Genomic DNA, 20,632 nt, shown 5'->3' with positions numbered 1-20,632 from the left:
CCTATAGTTAAAGAAACAGAGTATGAAGCCAGTAGAAAATGGGTAAAAGATATGAGGAGACATTTTACAAAAGGAAATATCCAAATGTCTAATAAGCATATGAATAGGGGCTCAGCTTCACTGGTCATGAGAGAAATACTAGTTAAAGCTGGACACCCTACCACTAGACCCCCATAAGAATAGCTAAAATGAAAAAAAGCCAAAAAACAAAAAACAAAAAATCCAGTGTGGGTAAGAATATGCAGCAACCAAACCATGGAAAGAACCTGCATGCCCATCAACAGATGAATGGATAAAGAAGATGTGGTATATATACACAATGGAATACTATGCAGCCATCAAAAGAAACGAAATCTTGCCATTTGTGCAATGTGGATGGAACTAGAGCGTATCATGCTTAGTGAAATAAGTCAGTCGGAGAAAGACAACTATCATATGATCTCCCTGATATGAGGAAGTGGAGAGGCAACATGGGGAGTTTGGGGAGTAGGAAAAGAATAAATGAAACAAGATGGGATCAGGAGGGAGACAAACCGTAAGTGACTCTTAATCTCACAAAACAAACTGGGGGTTGCTGGGGGGAGGAGGGAGGAAGAGGGAGATGAGGTTATGGACATTGGGGAGGGTATGTGCTATGGTGAGTGCTGTGAAGTGTGTAAACCTGGCGATTCACAAACCTGTACCCCTGGGGATAAAAATATATTATATGTTTATAAAAAAATAAAATAAAATAAAAGAGCAAGGGTTTACATAGTATTGGTACACTTTCTCAATAATGGATAGAAATTTGTTTTAGGGACAGTATGTGGGGAATTTTTTGTGGGCAACTTTTGAAACTTATTCCTATGGGAAGAAATAAGTGGAATAAAGTTACCTTCTAATAATAATTTAAAAAAAAGAATATGCAGCAACCACACCTTTCATGCACTTGTTTGTACTTTGGATGGGAATAGAAATGGGTACAAATCACTTCAGGAAAAAAATTGACATTTTATTGGATAGCCAAATGTTAGCATAATTTATGATCTGGTAGTTTTTGGATCATGATAGAAATTTTTGAGTATGTATCAGGAGACATGCACAAGAGTATTCATGTCGCTAGTGTTCATAAGAGCAACACACACACACACACACACACACAAATCCCTTAACTCAAATGTCTATCAACAGCAGAATGCATATAAATAGTGGTATTTTTAACACATGGAATATATTACATAGGAATGAATTTCGCTCAATAATATGGACGAATCTTAAAAACATTCGTAATGTTAGGTGTTACAAGAAAGACCACAAGTAAGATGATCCCATTTTTATAAAGGCCAGATACCAGAAGAAATAAGCCACATGTTGAACCTACTCACAGTGTGTGTGTGTGTGTGTGTGTGTGTGTGTGTGTGAGTGTGTGTAGTTTTGTTTTTTTTTTTTAACACAAGAAAATGAGATAGATATAAACTCAGAAACCTCATGCTAGTGGTTTATTTTGGTGGAAGAGAAAGGGAATAAAATTGTAAGAAAACTGATGGTATACATAAGTTATTGGTGATCATCTACTTATTTTGCCTGAGTGATGGTTTCATTGTGACTATCCATATAATGGAATATTATTCAACCATTAAAATCAACATCTGTGTGTAAATACACACATACCACCCACTGGGAAACTGAAAGATGTTCCTGACAATATCTGACAAAACTACTACCTTGAACCATATGTGAAGGAGTCTATGTTATTGTTTTTAAAGTCACCCATATAAATGTGTGTGTGTGTGTGTGTGTAAGAGAAATCAATATATGCCAACGTGGTTATTTCTAGTGAGGGATTCACTTCCTTTGTGCTTCTCTGTGTTATCTAAAGGTTCTAGAACGATCACGTAGTAGTTTTCCTAAAGAAGTGTGTTCCTTTTGGCACACCTGGGTGGCTCAGTTGGTTACTCAGTCCAAGTCTTGACTTCTGGTCAGGTCATGATCTCAGTGTTTGTGGGATCAAGCCTTGCATCAGGCTCACACTGAGTGGGAAATCTGCTTGGGATTCTTTCTCTCCTCCTGCTTCTCCTCCCATTCATGTGCATGCATTTCCTCTCTCTCTCTCTCTCAAATAGGTAAATAAAACATTAAAAAAAAAAGAAGTATGTTACTTTAATTTATTTAATTAACAATCACAATACTCTTCAATGTTGAGTAAAATACCCATTTTTACTGTGGCCTTCATGCCCCGAAGCAACCACAAAATTGATTATTTCACATTGAATTCCTTCTCCGTGCAAAATCAACCAGCCCCCACACTGGCTGAAATAATCCCGGGAATAATGTCCAAATCCACGTGCCATAATGACGTGGCCTCGTTAATTTACCTTGTTAACATTTCAGCCGTTTGAATTCCTTGCATCTTTTAAAATTTGGTGTCTTTTTTTTTTCTAGAAATGGAGAAGAAACATGAAACTGGAAAGGCCAGGGTCTTTCACTCTTGTGAAAATGTGTGCTCTGAAGGTAAAGACAATAGATACCTAGGTCAGCACCTAAACGTGAAGCCGTCTGTTCATTTAGATTTCAAATCTGCCACTCTCATCTCATGGAGAGCCAGGGGCAGCGAACAGATCCTCTTGCATGAGTCTATAAAACAAACCTCATCACTGTGTCAGAGCCCAGAGATTTATTATAAAGTGATATATTTTCAAAGAACAGCACAAAGAGTCTTTTAACACTGAATTTGTCGGAGACCTTGCCGACATCAAACAGATGCTTTTCACTTGGAGCATTTGACTCTTAAACTTCAATGTTTCATATGGTAAGTGATTGGAAACTTGGGAACCATGAAGTAATACTTTTCTCTGATTTGGAAAATTTGACTCTTTAACAATGAAACTTTAGATGCATATTAAGAATTACTTTGAGAAGTGGTATAGTGTTTTCTTTAGGGAGAGACTATCAGTCAGGCCCGTAATATCACTCTTACAAAGATTGAAAAAAATCTCTACAATTGATTTCATGTTAACAAGAGGTTTTTTCTTTTTTTTTTTTTTTTTAACCCTCTCTACCCTTTCTCCCCTTTCCTCACCTACATGTCTCCTTGATTTCTTCTAAAAATCAAATAAGAACTACATGCCTGAGGCTTCAATAAAAGACTTCTAACGTGGGTCATTTGATTTTTGGCCTTAAAAAATAAATTATATGCCAGAAGTTGGATTACTATCGTGCCATATTCTTGAATAAACATGGTGCCTCTCCTGAGCTGAGGCTATTGCCAGTGTTTATAATTTTGCATACATCTTAACCCAGATGCAATGAGCTGGTTATATGGAGCTTTCCTCGTTACCAATCACACTATAAACCACAGAAAACATGCAAACTAGAAGAAGCAAAACCCAGCTTTGGTTTATGGTCCTCCTCAACTTTTTGTCCAACCAACTGTAACTCCATCTTGAGATGGCTCATAAGGGAAGGAGCTATTGCTTTTGGATTTAAGAGTATGCAGTGCCCAACATTCCTAATGCACAGGAAGAACTGCTGGGCCACCCAACATGACCTTAAACCTGTACCATAAATAATGCAGCACAAACTAGAACTTTCCCTAGTAAAGACCATATGACTTTCACTTGACAGATGTTCCTTTATGAGATTTTTATACTGTACTTTTTTATTTAACAAATAAAGAAGAGCCTCTTTAGTTTGGATTCTATTACTCAGTCTTCAGGGGCAAAGACTGACCTGAAAGAAATTAATATTTACCAAGTATGATGTCCTAGAAACTGTGACACATTATCTCAAAAATTTGCTTTGCTTAAGAAGTTATCATAAATACTAAAAAGAATAAACTATTGTTGAACATCTAGTGTACTGGGCCTGCTACTAGCTGCTTTTTAAAATAGGTCTCATTTAAGAATCCATATAGTCCTGTTAGAGAGACAACAAGTTCAGGGAAGATGGTTTCCTATGCCCATGATCCATTGTGAAGGACCTAAAGTTCTGACCTGGGTGTGCCTCACTTTATGGAAAATGTAACTTAGGGTTAAGCTAAAGTTGTAAGTTAGGCATTTGCTTGCATAAAGGAAGGCAGTTTTGGTGTCAGTCATCCCAAGTTAAGGCAGTAACACAGGGTTCACAGGAAGGAAGCTGATGTTCAGAGAAGCAGTAAATAATATCCTTTTCTTCCCCTCTCACATTCAGAGACATTTAAGAAATCAGACCCAGATGGAGATGAAAATATCAGCTTTATTCCAGATAGGGCCAATTGGATAACATGACTCTAGATTGCTTGATGAAAGGGACTTGCTCCTCCATTTCAGCTCAAGACCTTGGGCAGGACTGCCTACGGAAACATCAAAATCTAAAGTAGAATTCCTGCCTCAAATTGATTTGGGGCCCACTGCTGTTAGTGGATCGGTTCCATTCAGTTGACAAATACTGACCATGGATGTCATCCACCAATCAGATCACTCAAGCTCCTTCAGGAGCAAATAAGAGATAGGCAAGCTGCCCAAAGTGCTACGCTAAGAGAAGTGTTTTATGGATGCAGAGAAAAAGGTGGTTCCTTCTTAACAGTCTCCAGCACCTTCCTTTCTTAACCATTAAATCTAAAATAAACAAGAGGTATGACTAGCCATCACTCCACCACACACACATACACACACAACACACACACACATGCATGGACCCATGCACACACACACACACTCACACACTTTGTAGTGATAGTCCCCCTTCCTGTCCTCATGAAGCCCTAACCTCTTTTGTTTATGGACCTCATTTTACAGTGTGCAGTTAGGATTTTGTTACCAGAGAGAGCTAACATGGGTCAAAATTTGTGCTAATCAAACTAACTCCAAACCTGGTTCTATCCTGGGGAGCACACTCTACCTTTATTCCCTATTTCAAACTATGTTGAGATATGTAGTTCCATATAGCTCACCATAGTCAATGCATAAAACAAGAATGGATTCTGTGGTTTTACATAGTCAATCAATGTGGAGATGCCTCCAATTTGAGTATAAAGCTTATTTTGTTATCACATCTTCAGGGAATAATTAAAGTAAAAAATGTCCTTGCTTTAAGCTAAAATGCAGTGAAATGTAAGCTCATAATCACTAAATCTGAAAACCAATGAGCCCCCTCTCCCATTGATCACTGCCATTCCAATGCCTGGGTAGAACTGGGCTTCCCTCAACAACTAGAGCTGAGCAGGGATGAAGTTCCTTTAGGACTCCAGAAGTTGCTCAACCTGAAACATCCTGAGATGTTAATCCTCTCTACCCAGTGAACTCAAATGCTTCCAAGTTGTAACTGGATTCCCCCTTTTCACCCTATAATTCTGAAACTGTAATGTGATACTGAAGAGCTTTCTCAAGATCTAAGCCTAAATGAAGGAATGAATGATATATTTATGGCAAATAAACCTTTTAAGACCTGGATCATGGTTGTTTTAGTGACCTCTGTATCGAATTGTAGGAACAGTAAAATAAGACTCTCGGGGACATTTTTTCCACAAAAAATATATCAGCTAGAGAATTCCCTTCCCCACATTCCTCAGTGGAAGAACTTTTGATGCTTTTGAGGTCTCACCTATCAGGACCTAACCCTCCACCACGTGCTCCACAGGTAGAATTCCTTCTCCAATTTGTAATTTTCCAGGGCTTAAATAATGTAAGCTACATTAATGGCAGAAGTTGGGTAATTCTACTCAGGAAGTATCCTCCCACTAGACCCACTTCTAAACTAGACCCACTCTGTTAATCATTGCCCTGCCTGGCCTCCCTCATGGTGTTTTATTTCCCCGTGCCTTCCTTTATGTTTCTTATTGCCCATGTTTCTTTGGAGGCATAAGCAATAATTGCTTCCCCCTTATCCTCACCATGTCACCACAAAGGTCCCTAAATAATGCTTAATCTTCATGGGCTGGTTTTCCAATTGCACTTATTGATTCTACCATTAACCTTATAGGGATCTGTATCAGTAGCTTCCTGGTTATGGTTCCTCTAGGAGAGTTCTTTTCGGTCTGGTCTCTGAGATCTTGTCAGTCTTCCTCTGGTAGAATTCTTTGAGCCTTGATTAATTCTTTTTTTTTTTTTTTAAGATTTTATTTATTTATTTGACACAGAGAGAGAGATCACAAATAGGCAGAGAGGCAGGCAGAGAGAGAGGGGGAAGCAGGATCCCCACTGAGCAAAGAGCTTGATGTAGGGCTTGATCCCAGGACCCTGAGATCATGACCCGAGCCAAAGGCAGAGATTTAAACCACTGAGCCACCCACGTGCCCCAATGATTCATTCTTTCTGATATATGAGTAACTAAAATCTGTCTTCTCTCTCCCCACATTATTATTTTTTTAAGTAGCTATACCTGGGAATGTTTTCCCTTTCCAGAATTCTAGCCCATACTATCAGATCTCATTTTCTTTGTCGTATCTGCTTCATTGGCCTAAAATCTCAACACTCATCCTAAGGGAATCTTCTTCTAGCTTAATAAAGCTTTTCTTCCTTTATTGTGCTTTCATTCTACTGCTCCTTTGCAACTTTCTGATAGTAAGATGGAAGTGTAAGTCTTTTTAAAAATCATTTATTTATTTATTTATTTATTTATCTGGAGTTGGGCATTGGGGGGGGGGCAGAAGAGGGAGAGAAAGAAACTCAAGCAGACTCCATGCTGAGCCCAGACCAGGTCCTGGGGCTCCATCTTACAACCCTGAGCTCATAACCTGAGCTGAAGCCAAGAATCAGGTGCACCACCAGGCACCATGGAAGTAAAAAAGTCTTGACACTCTGTGCCTCATTCATTTTATGATCAAAATTGATTCCTAGAGAAAAGTGTTCCAGACATCAGGCTTTTCAATCTTCTTTGCTTCTGGGTTTGCAAAAATTTTATTGTTGTTTCTTTGCTCCAATCCATAAAAAAAAAACATTTCCATTCATTTTAATTTGTTTGTAAATAAAATTCACCAGCCTTCTGTGGGTGTTTGGTTACCTTGGGCTGTCGAAACAAATTCTATAGTTTAAGTCATGGATGGCTTAAATAACAAAAATTTATTCCTTACAGTACCAGGGGTTAGAAGTCCAAGGTCAGGATGCCAGCATGTGCAGATTCTGTTGAAAACCCTCTTCCTGGTTTACGGCTGACTGGCTGCTTTCTTGGTTCACACTCACATAGGAAAGACAGAGAAACAGACAGAGATGGACAGAGGTACAGAGAAACAGAGAGGCAGACACAGAGAGAGGTCTGATCTTTTTCTTTTCTTATGAGGACACTAATGCCATTGTGGGACTCCACCTTCATAACCACATCAAAACATAATTAGCCCCACTCCCCACCCCCGCCATAGGCCTCACTTCCAAATCCCATCACATGTTGGATTAGTACTCCACCATATGAACTAGGGGGGGTGGATTATAAACATTTGGTTCACAGCAGTGGATGAAACCAATCTTTACCTGTCTAAAATCTAAAGCTGTGATCAGAACACATGGAATTAATAAATATAGATCTGTTTTGGGACCACGTGTTTAAGAAGCACAAAGCCTGTAGTCAAAGGATGTGAATCCAAGAGGCCAGCACTCCATCCCATCAATGTTCTTCTCTGTCCCTGATTGCTTTTGTAAAGAGGACTGAAATGTGGCACAGCTAGTCTAGCACCTGCAAATGTCTGGTCTGAAACACACTAGTGTTCTTTGGTCCACGTGGGACTAGATGCTTGCACAGTATAAAGTCCCAAATTGCAGCCTTGTTGGAGAAAAACTGTAAATGCAACAAAAAACTATTCTGTCAAATTTCCTTTTAATTTCCACTGCCACTTGTCCATACCTAAATAATGTGAAAATCACAAGATTTTAGTTTGAGAACTATATTAATTAGTTTTTACATCAATATTTAGTTTTAACAATAAATCCTTGCTGATTTATTTCCTTAATGTATTGTTATATCCCTCTTCTTCCTTATGAATGTATTCATATTTTTTACAGTATTATTTTCCCTAATAGTTTTTAGAGATAGACTCATTTGGTATCAATTTTATGGGGACTACATGCCCTCAACCAGTATACAGTGATGGAACAGGGACTGGCAAACCATAATTAAAATCTCCCATTCAGGAAAAGAAAGAGAGGAAGGACCATGACAATTACTATTCCATAGCAGTGATGAAATCCAGCAAGGCAGGCATTGTCAAAGTTCCACTGAAAGTTCTCTGAATAGACCCTGTGTCCATTCTCTGGAAGAGGGTTCTTTGTCTCTTGCTCTCCAGTATGTTCTTCATGGTCTATTTCTTTCCCTTGGACCTCCAGTAAGTGGACATTGAGGGAGACCTAGGGTTGATGTAAGTCCATGTTCATGGTTCTGTGGTGATCTAGTTCCTTCAAAAACTTAGTAGGCTTCTCTTTGCAGAGTCAGAGCAAACACGGCTATGCAGTAATCTCCAGCCCAGAGCTGGGTGTTTTACGCAACTAATGAATTGTTGAACACTACACCAAAAACTAATGATGTATTATATGCTGGCTAATTGAACATAATAATAATAAAATTAATTTAATTTAAGTTAATTTAAAAAAAAATCTTTGTAGGCTTTTTGACCTATTTGACCTATATCCAGTTGGTCCTAGTTCAGTGGAACTTGTCAATAGCCACACTTAATATTCTTGTCCAGATAGAACCCTTAGATTGCTTTACTTCACTTCCTCTTTCTGATGCCTTTTTCTCTCAACTTACTAGTGATTATTTTAGGACTATGGAAAACCATGAGTGAGAAAAACACATTTTAAAAATTTCTTCTTATCCCCAAAATTAAAAGCTCCTAATCCCCTAAGAAAAGATGAATTGTTTTCTGGCCATAGCAAGGAGCAACAACTTGAACTGGTTTTAAATCCAAACTCCTTAATCAGTGACAACTTTGCATCTGTAATCATACTTTGAAAGCCAATCAACAGCACCCTCGCTCCAGTGCACAGCCTTCTGAAAGCCAGTCAACAACAGTCTTACTCATTTTTATTTTTTATTTATTTTTATTTTTTTTTAGTCTTACTCATTTTTTAACTGAAGATCAATCTCTACCTTCTGTTTCTGAAATCCTGCCCGTTCCTGTCTTCCCCAAATCCTGTGTGTCTGAGGGCAGTCTCTCCTCGAGGACTATATATATCTAGCTCTCCTCTTCTCAATTAGCAATAAATTCAGGGCTTTGTCCACTTATTTGTTTCAAGTAGTAAGCAATGATCTCTTCCATGGACAGTGAAATGGGAAAGTTCTACTGAACTGAAATATTCAGTGTCAGGAATTTGGCTTCTATAATTTAAAATCATAGGGAGCAAAAAGTTATTTTCACTTCACTTCCATCTTGGTATTATAGTTCTGTTTATATTTTAACAATGTTTTCAAATAACCCTTAATGAAAACAATAATTAGTCTATATGCAAATGCACTTAAGAATCTGAACATGTCCCAGCTTAAGCATCTGGGTCATAGTTGTGCCACTATACAATGACTTTTCACTCTGATACATTTCACAGAAAATCTTTTAAAATAGTATAAACCCCTAGGTCTACCATGATGTCATAAACAGTTTCATTTTAAAGTTACGCCTTGATAGTTCTAAAGGTTTTTCTATGCTTATTTAAAAACCCATAGCTTTAATAAGCACACATTTATAAAATCTATTTCCTCTAGGCTGTTTCCATGGCACCTTTCACTAATATACTAACATTGCCAAATCTTAGGTCCGGAAAGATATACAAAGAAACTAGTAATATCAGAGTTTTCCAGCAATGATTCTTTTCAACTGCATTATGAAAAACCACACAAACACACAACTAGAATGCCGTCTGCTACAGAATCCAGTTTATATTTTTCCAAACCCAGGACCTAAAGATTTCACTGTACATCAAATTGTTTGTTTCCCATTTGGAGTCATTGTTTGACAAGTGCTTAATGATAGTGGAAGATTGTGACCCTTTTCTTTGCCCCAGTTAAAATTATTTTATCTCAATGAATCTTTTGCAATCCATTCATTACTGTCTGATGAGTAAGGAAAAGCTCAATGACCATCTCAAAATAAACAACTGAACAGATTTAATTATAATTATTGATTTAAATGCCTGTGAGGAAAATGCTGTAATTTAACTTTATTCCAGGCCTAAGTATGAAGAGTTAAAATATTACAATGTATTTTAGAAGCATACTTGAAGAATTGCCAGGATTTCCATTATAATCCAGGAATTTATATTCTGTCACATTTAGTTTGGCTATAAATTGGAATATAATACATAAATCTCACTTTTAAGTTTAGGCTTTATCATTTTAAGATTATTACATATCCTAGCATAAGAAAACACACACACACACACACACACACACACACACACACAGGCTCCATAGTGCAAGTCGCAAATGCACTTCTGTGACAAAATCCTTTTTGTATACTGAAAAATAGTGTTTCTCTAATTTTCTGGAGGAAGGGAAGTCTTAGCTGAAATCTGGGGGTGGAGGGGTGGATGGAGAAGACAGAGAAACCAAAGGGAAGAGAGAAGGCAGAGGAAAGAGGAGTAGAAAGTTTATGGTCAAACTGGACCCAGCAGTAAGATAACTAATTTAACTCTATATAAAAGGGAGACATCACCACTGCTCTGAGATAAAGCCATATGTTGTAATTACTAATACTGCCAATGTTGTGAAGCACAGTATCCCATTATCTAATAAAAGTTGTTGACAAAATCTTTGGTAATTGTAGTAAGATTCTCCCTACCACTTTTTTCTCCTACACGTAAGATCTGAGTCTATGTTAAGAGCTACAGCTTGGAAAAAAAAGAGAGAGAGAGAGAGAGAGAGAGAGACTGTGAGTGAGTGCTACAGTGTGGTCAATAAAATCCCCAAAATAAAATTACTTGGGGGAAAAAAAAAACTTTTCTGTTGTACTGGAAAGAAAATACAAAATAAGGAAATATGAAGCTTATAAAATATGTATTTTTATTCCACTGATAATTTATGCAGCATAATACCTCACTCAAAAAATTTTTAACTTCAATTGTAGTATAAATTTCCAATGGGTGTACATATGCATTTGTGCTGACCTGACTTTTTATGTTGCTCCTGTGACTAATTTCCTATATGTTCAAAATACTCAGTTGCCACAGCATTACTTTCCATAGAGCATTTTCTGTGAACCCATGTAGTTTTAGGTGTTAAAAGAAAGAAACTGAAAAGTGCTTTATCCTATATTCAAGTGACATTTCACTGATTTTAAAGTTCATAGAAAGTGCCAGTGGATTATTCAACTATAATTCAGTTCATTATTTTCGTACTTTATGCTATTAGAAAAGACTAGGGAAGCTTGGAGGTATATGTTACTAGCTATTATTACTAGGGTTTTATGAATGAATGGGCTATTTGGGTGGAGATACATAAAGTGATTTTTTTTTATTTATTAAGAGATTGTCTTAATGGTAGGTATTCGATAAAGGTTTTGAATGAATGAATGAGTGTCTATAAGTGAATGCATGAAATTAAGAGGAGGCCTGGTGCAGACAACTAAAACCATGCAGGTATTTGTAGGATAACCCTTCATACAAAACAGAGGCATCATTACTTGCTCTGAGGTGTCAACGAATGCTGTTTAATTGTTAATACTGCCTATTGTATCTTTGTATCCTATTATCCAATAAAATGTGTTGAGCACAACCGTGGTAACTGTTGAAAACTTTGCCTCACCCTTTTTCCTTCCCCACAGGAAACCACATCTTCTCACATCCAACACCCCTAGACCGTAAGGGCAGTCCCCTGCCTGAAAGGATTGTGTGCTCTGAAATGGATAGAATCCAGACACACGTTAGTGGATGACTTCAATCATCCCACATGGGACCCACAGAGCGCGCATTTTCCTTTTTTTAATTTTTAATGTCCGTATGTTTGTTTGGCTGGAAGTCAAGTTTCATTATATGCCCCTATTACTCCACTGTATAACAATTTTATTTATAGGCCATTCGCATAAGAACTAATTTCTTTGATAGGAAGGTCTCTAATGCTGATTTAAGCTCACTATAATGAAAACAATATTGTTGGAAGTCCAACCAAATGCTGAAACCTAGAGCCGTGCCTGGGTCCTTTCCCTGATTATGGGACTTCCCAATGTCAACCTATTCTCTTGGCTTCCTGCATAAATGTGCAGAAGGTAGGCAGGAACTTTATTAAATGCTGGCAATTCGTATATAAAACAAGCATGGTGTACTTAATCTCCATGTTGGCTTTGAGAAGTCTTCCTGATGCCAAGACTCTACTTGAATTCAGAGGCCCCCACACATAATGAATATGTCTTAGAAAACTATGTAGGAAGTAGGTAATTTTATTTGTGAATGTGCTATGTGTACACATAGAGAGTAGTGAGGGCAAACTTGATTTCTGTACTACTCAGCAAAAATATTTTTGGTCAAGTCACACACTCCAAGGCTGAACGTAAAATAGATTGTCTGAAATATTATAAGTGTATTGATAGCAAGTGAAACCCTGGCCTGTTTTCCACCCTGACCCTCAGGTAATTAGATCACGCTCTGTAAACAAAGGCTGGGCTTAACAACTTCACTTTCTCCTTCAGTGTGGTCTGGTAGTAATCAAAGATGCCTCAGTATTAACTTTAGAAAGTGTATATTCTCAGTGAAAGAAGTTTTGTGTTTCAAGAATGTCACCTTTATGTTTTCAGATGTTTACATTTTTGCTTACAGATGTAGCCATGAGCAAATACATCCACGTGTGATTTAATGGTGTGGTTAATTCAACCTCTGCAAAGTGTCTTGTCAGCCATCTAAAGCCATATGTTTAGCAGCCGTGCCCTGATAGCATTTCAATTAAATTAATCTTTTCCTCAGGACGTCTTAGTCAAAGCGAATTATGATGTATACAAATGAGAGACCTTGTGTTACGTTATGTAAGAACTACAGAGAAAGCCAGTGTGCAAAAGTAATACTTTTAAAAAATCCTTTTGAGTGACTTTGATCTCTATCATATTCTTATTTTTATCAAGTACAAGTATAAAGAAATGAGTAATCTTAAACATGTCCAGAAAAGATGCAACTCTCTTTTCCCCTCCCAACTAGAGGCTGGATATTATAGTAACCAGTGAGATCTATCTGCAAATACACCTTGTCTTAGAGACTCCACAATATGCACTCAACCAATGTCTCTACATGATATAAATACAGGTTCAGTAATCAAATGTTATGTTTTACAAAGGAACCTAACAAAAAAAATTCAATAATTAATAAGAATTCTATAAGAGGAGGATAACGGGTGTCTCTGGCTCTTCCATGCTGTGTGCAGGAAAGAAAGACCATGGAGTTGAGTTATGAACAATTGTTCACAAAGGAGAAATCACTTTTTTCTAGTTTAATGTGCAGATTTTCATTACCATCATTTTATAACTTTCAATATTCCCTGATTTAAACTTATAACATCTCTGATTATCTTCAGTTTATCTATTGTATGTAAGTAAATGTAGGAATCTTCTGTGACTATTGTTTATTTGATTAGGGAAAGAAACTATTATTTAAGGAAGTTATCTAATAGAGATGGATTTATATATTTTTAAATGCATTGCTAATTTACTGATTCAATAACATAAGCATAAAATTCTATCTACTAAATACAAGTTCTGGTATATTATTATTTTCTTTTCCAAAGTTCAGAACAATGTTTTAAAAGATTTATGTATTTTTCTCATAGAGAGAGTGCATGCATGCCAGTGAAGTAAGGGCAGAGGGAGAGGAAGAGGGAGAGAAGCAGACTCCCCGCTGAGCAGGGACCCTGACATAGGGCTCCATCTCATGACCCTGAAATCATGACCTGAGCTGAAATCAAGAGTCGAATGCTTAACTGAGACACCCAGACACTCCAAATTTCAAAACAATTTTGATTTGAATCAAAAACATTTTGATTTGAATGAAGTAATAATTATAGTAATGGCAATGCTATATTAGTATTTTTTTGTTCTAGGCTGTGTATTGGGAACTCAGTAAACTCACACCAATTCATCTTCAAAACAATCGTAAAGGGTTTACATTTTTACATTTTTACCTCTCCTTAACATAGAGGACCAGAAACCAGAAGGTTCAGTAATCTTGGTTCAACATGGTAATGCTTAGTATGGTCAAAGCCTAGTTTTTGGCCACTGTGTTCTTTTTTGCTTTCCCTTCAAACATGTCATGTCTCTTCTTTGGAATGCTTATCACAGCCTCTGTCCCCCTATAGACAGCAGGAATTATAGGCAGAGATTATCACTCCCTTGGAAAACATTTTTTCATTGTATTTGATTGCACTTTGTTGCTGGTTTAAAAATGCAGATAATGTAACATTTACCATCTTAACCATTTTTAGGGTTTAATAGTGTTAAGTATATTCACATTGTTGTGAAACAGTCTCCAGAACTTTTTCACCTTGCAAAATTGAACCTATCCATCCATTAAACAATTCCCCATTACCCTCTCTCCCACCCTCAAAGAAAACTACCATTCTATTTTGTTTTGTGAGTGCAATTATCCCAGAAGCCTCACTGAAGAGGAGTCATACAGTACATGATATATACATATATATATATATATATATATAGTTGTTTTATGACTGACTTATTTTACTTATTTTACATCTAACTTATATGTTAGAATTTTCTTCCTTTTAATATTCCATTTCACATATACCCCACATTTTGTTTCTCTATCCATCCACCAACAGATGTTTGAGTTGCCTCATCTTTTGGCTACTGTTAACGATGTTACTATGAATGAAGGCATATAAATATCTGATACCCTGTTCTCCAGTTCTTCTGGGTGTATGTGCTCATAGGAAAACTGCTGGATCATAAAGTACTTCTATTTTTAATTTTCTGAAGAACTGTCATACTGTTTTCCACAGCAGCTGCACCATTTTACATTTACACTAGCAATGCACAAAGGGTCCAGTTTCTTCACATCCTTGACAACACTTGCTTTCCTTTTCGATAGTAGTCATCTAAATGGGTATAAGGTTATTGCTCACTTTCGATCTGCATTTCCCAAATGGCTAGTGATATTAAGTATCTTTACAGTGTTTATTGACCCTTTGTATATCTTCTCTGAGAAAAGTCTACTTTAAGTCCTTTGTCCAATTTTTATTCTTTGTTGTTGTTGAGTTGTAACTCTTTATATATTGATATTTACTGCTTCTGAGATATGTACTTTGCACATATTTTCTCCTATTCCACAGGTTGCCTTTTCACTTTGTTGATTGTGTTCTTTGATGCACAGAAGTTTTTAATTTTTATGTAGTCCTATTTATCTATATATGGATTTATTGCCTATGTTTTTCATGTTATGTGAAAGAATCCATTGTCAAATGAAATGTAATGAAATTTCCCTTACATTTTCTTCTAGGATCTTATAGTTCAGCTATTATGTTTAGGTCTTTGATCTATTTTCAGTTAATTTTGTCTATGATGTAACATAAGGCTCCAACTTCACGCTACACTATTTTTTTTAAAAAGTGCTTAAATGAACTGTAGTGAGGCTATTTGACCTAGGGCATCACTATTGAGTTACAGAATCGCTAAGTCATCTGACATAAAGGATACCACCTCATTCCAAATCTATGTAGTAAATATCTCCCTAAAACCTCACAGACCTAAGATGATCTAGGTAATACTTGTTTAAAAGGAACAAATACATGATGCCAGCTAAGAAATTAAAATTAAAATTTTCAAGATAGAACTTATCTCTTGAAAACTTATGTCCAGTTTTATAGTAAGAAACACACATAATTTCAATGATATATATATATTTTTTCAGCTAATTTTGTCTATGATGTAACATAAGGGTCCAACTTCATGCTACACTATTTTTTTTAAGTGCTTAAATGAACTGTAGTGAGTGTACACACACAGACACACACACACACACCCCTATATGTATGTACATATAATGTGATGAAACAGCATCATGAAAATTCTGTACTATTTTCTATGTGTGTATTATGGGGAACATAAGAAAAACCTCTATTTCTGAAAGAACTTTATATTTAGGGAAAATAGGCGGCTGGTATATGCCACATAGAAAAAATTACACATACAAATTTGTAGATGTTTGACATAGCCTTTACTGTTGTGTGAACATATATGTAGTTGCCCCTAGATATTGATGCTGAACATGTAAGGGAAGCAAGCCAAGCTTGTCAAGGAATGCCAGATATTCTGTAAAAAAATTGATGCAGACAAAACATCAGTCTGGTTGGATCTCCCCAGAGAGTGTTTTTCCCATCTGTTTAAAAAATGATGATCCTTTTTATTTTTATATTTTGTAGCTTTGGTGGTGACATTAAAAAAATTAGGGAAGTTTACTAATGAACATTTTCTATCATTTACTAGTGATATTTGTCTTCTAAAAAACCTGTCTACATATAAATACGCATAAACATATATATATATACACATATATACAATGTATGTAATATACATTATTATTTTAATAATATAAATGTGTAACATATACTATATATGTAATATATACATTACTTATATATGTATGTTTTTATGAATATACTTATATATTCAAACAAGTCTCCTCTTGACAGAAAATACTAATATTTTCAGTCCAGAGAACCTAAATGAAGATACCATGGGTTTTTTAATGTCTTTATAACTTTGCATTGTTTGAGAGTTTAGGACAGTTATTTCCATTGCTTACAATGAGAGTGTTTGATGTTTCAGTGCTCTCCTCTAACGCGTTTCAAACAACCCTTTCCACATTCTCACCATCTGGATCTCATCCTCATGCATGCAAGATATTTACCCACGTGGCCTTCCATCTGTACAAAATTGTTAAGGGATCCTAAGGATGATTTACTTAAAATTCCAAGCATTGCAATACACTGGCAAGAGGGACTAATTTAAAAGTAGAATTATATTTCTTTAGAAATGCCCTATACAAGTTAGCTGTCATTGTTTGTGGTTTTATTAGCTATTTTCAAGGATTTATATAACTAAATTTTGACAAGCAATTTCTTAAAAGGGCCTCTAAAATGAGTTCTGGATCAAAACGGTGTCCACTTGGGTGGGTAGCCAAGTGGAACCGTGTGGGTATGGCATAAATATTGGATTGAAATTTGTGCTGGCACGATTCTCCAGCAGAATTCATCTCTTCATCTAGAACTGCCCTTAGTGACAACAACTTCCCACCGGCACCCTACAAAGTTTCTTTTCACCAATCCAGGGGAACTGAAATTGAACAAGGTGGATCCCTGCTGAGCTCTTAGATAACATTTCAGGCATCAAAAGCCCACTGAGGTAACGGAATGAAGTTAAAGGAGACACAGAGGCAGATTATTACAGTTGAGGACGGGAGCTCTTCTGCTCCACCGTAGTTGTAATCATATATAGCCTTTTTAATGACATGAAATTCACTTTGTACCTATTTTACTTAAGTTTTTCTTTTAGACACTATTGAAAATACATGGTTAAGACAAAACCATTCTGACTAACCTAATTTTCTTTTGACCGATGTGTTGACGTTGCTAAATCAAAAGGCAGCAAGAACTTACTTGGCAGTTATTAAGCAGCTGAATGGTGAAAGTAATTCAGGTCTTCTGTTCTTGCTTTCAAAATGTCCCCCATACACGGTGGTTCGTGGGTAGTTCATAAGAACAAAGTTAGAAAAGTTAGCCGTAACACAGATTCAGATATTAGCCAAAAGGAAAAACAACAGACTATTTTCTTGGACAGTGAAGCATGAATTCTCCATAACATTCTGATGACTTAAAATCCTGATGTGACTCAAATATCTTAGCAGCTAGAGAATACGGTCACATACTGTTTGCTTGAAGCTCATTTTTATTTTTATTAACATTTCACGTTTAGTTTACAAGGCTTGTTACACAAATAGTGGCTCCTGCTTGGCTCTTTTGCTTATTTTGGTACTTACCGACACATCTCTAAATAGCATGTTTTTAACTATTTTTTAAAAATTTTCATTTGTAGATTTTATCATCTTCTCAATAGGGAAGAGTGGATTTATTCTTTTCTTTTACCTGTGATTTCTCCCGTAACTGTCCCCACCACACACAATACACTTCCCCTCTGTCCATCTGCCTATTATCCATCTACTACCGATTTATCTCTCTTTCCTCCTCTGATCTGTTTGTTTGTTGTTGTTGTTCTCTTTGTCATTCCGTGTCTCCCCTCGCTGGGTCTCACTCTCTTTCTCTATGTATGTGTGTATTTTTGAGTACTTGTATTTTCTCAATGATTACTGCTTATATTATTATAATTATGTAAACTCTATTCAGAGCCCAGATATATAATATTCCATGATTACTTTCCTTTCCTTACGTAACTTGTACTCCTGGAATGAATAATTACCTTATTTATTTGTTTCTCTTGAGATCTACTCACCACTCATTCAAACTCCTGTCTCTCCTGTCTGAAAAAGAAACTAAACCCTTTTTGTCGAATGTGTGATTTCTCAGGCTTGGAACTTCTGGCGAAATACCTAGATAGTAGGAAAGTCTCATCTAACTAAATGTTAACATTTAGTTCATCTTCTGTCTCTCACACTAGGCTGTAAGTTTCACGAGGGCAAGAACCATATCTTGGCTGTTCAGCTCTGTATGTCTAGCATGTGGCCTGGCCCAGAGGACTCTCTCAGCAGATATTTATGCATGGAGTATAATAGTTACATAATACTCCTTGGATCTTAAAAAAGCCTCTATTTCAGGGAAAAATCTTTCACATTTTATTTACACAGCTAAAAAGCCATTGGGGTGGCAGTCTTCATAATAACATCAATTTGTCCTAAAAATAAATTTCAATTTCACCTTTTGAAAAACTTCCAACGGGTCCACTTGGGTGGCTCAGTCATTAAGTGTCTGCCTTCAGCTTGGGTCTAGATCCCAGGTCCTGGAATTGAGCCTAGCTTTGGGCTCCCTGCTCAGCAGGGGAAACCTGTCTCTCCCTCTCCCATTCCCACTGCTTGTGTTCCCTCTCTCTCCCTCTCTCTCTGTCAAATAAATAAATAAAATCTTAAAAATCTATATATTTCCAACCTTCAAAGGGGGATTTTGCACTCTTCAAAAATTTCAGTTTGTGTAGATAGAAGGCTTTGATCATATTGGTTTCAGGGCAAAGGATCCGACCAGTATCCAGATACCTCTCTGCTTTCCATTATTCCAAATAGTTAAAAATGCATTTACTAGCCGGGTGGTCTGGGACAAATTACTTATTCATTTTGTGCCTTAGTTCACACACATATAAAATGGGGATAATAATGTTACTTATCTAAAAAGACTGTTGGGAAGTTTAAAAGAGCATAAGTGACTCTTAATCTCACAAAACAAACTGAGGGTTGCTTGGGGGGGGCGGTTGGGAGAAGGGGGGTGGGGCTATGGACATTGGGGAGGATATGTGCTTTGGTGAGTGCTGTGTGGTGAAGTGTGTAAACCCGGCAATTCACAGACCTGTACCCCTGGGGATAAAAATATATGTTTATAAAAAACAAAAAATTATTAAAAAACAAAAAGGCAAAAAAAAAAAAAGAGCTAAAAGTGCTTAGAAGTGTACTTGAAAAAAAAAATACTGCCAGATAACTACTTAACACAGAGATACATTGTGGTATGTGTCCTATTCTTGAAGCTTGGGGAACATTCATATAACTATAGTAAACAAAATAGCAAATTAAATGATATCATGTGAAGAAAGCAATCCTAGGTATCTCAGTTGATGATATGTAGCCATACTCCTTAAGAAGAAAGTTTTCTAATATTGTTGTCATGCCAGGACTTTTTGTTGCCTACTGGGCATCCATTTTCTTTCCAACTTCCTCCTTCTTGGCAGAACCCAGTTTCATTCAGGTCTCTCCTCTCCATAGAGCCACGTGCATCACGAGAAGGTGATCCTGTCCCCAAGGAGTGGACCTTGATTTGACAAAGCCAATCATGACATCCCCACTTCTTTTCTCTTGCCAGCAACTGGTTTAGAAATGGGCATGTGAACAAAGTCTGGCCAATAACACATGAGAGGGAGGTCTTCTGGGAACCTTTAGGGAAGGTTTCTCACTCATAAGAAAGAGCCAGAAAAACAGATAGTTTTTCCTTTTCCTCTTGATGATGTATCTGATGATGTATTCAGATGTATCTGAATGCGATGCCTAGAACTGCCGAGGCCATCAGAGGCCATGAGGACTGACATACAGCCAGCTCTTAGAATGGCAGTGCCAACGAATGGAAGAAACTTGGGTCCACAGCAGCCTGGTTGCACAGTGGAGAACACTTTGCTTAGAGCCTACTCAATCTGTACACTTTTTATGTGAGAGAATACATTTTTTTCTTAACTCAGTTTGGGTCTGCTATAGGCTACATGTTTGTGTCCCCCCACCCCATCAAACGCCTATGTGAAAATTCTAATGAATAATGTGATAATATCAGGAGATGGGATCAATAGGAGGTGAATAGATCATGAGGGAGGAACCTTCATGAACAGGATTTGTGTTCTTCCAAAAGAAGCTCTAGAGAGATCCCTCGCCCCTCCCACTATGTGAGGACACAAGAAGTCATCAGTTTGCAACCTGGAAGAGGATCTTCACCAGAACCTGAGCTTGTGGCATATTGATCTTGAACTTCAGTCTCCAGAGCTGTGAGAAATAAATTCATGTTGTTT

At 36.9% G+C, this 20,632-nt stretch overlaps 1 long non-coding RNA gene across 1 annotated transcript in view; it reads right to left on the bottom strand.

Annotated features, from left to right (window-relative positions):
* The window catches only part of LOC106005650, a 37,051-nt gene extending 18,120 nt beyond the window's left edge, over window positions 1-18,931 (bottom strand). The window contains exon 1 of the long non-coding RNA XR_001179166.2: window positions 17,524-18,931. This is a non-coding gene — a long non-coding RNA (uncharacterized LOC106005650). The remainder of the gene's footprint in view (window positions 1-17,523) is intronic.
* Between the last annotated feature and the right edge of the window lie 1,701 nt (window positions 18,932-20,632).

Source organism: Mustela putorius, unplaced genomic scaffold (assembly GCF_011764305.1).
Source record: "Mustela putorius furo isolate JIRA1106 unplaced genomic scaffold, ASM1176430v1.1 tig00000508_pilon_pilon_pilon, whole genome shotgun sequence".
In the NCBI taxonomy this organism is placed as follows: domain Eukaryota; kingdom Metazoa; phylum Chordata; class Mammalia; order Carnivora; family Mustelidae; genus Mustela; species Mustela putorius.
The sequence above is the reverse complement of the archived record's forward strand: the minus strand, read 5'-3'. Positions and strand labels throughout refer to the sequence as shown.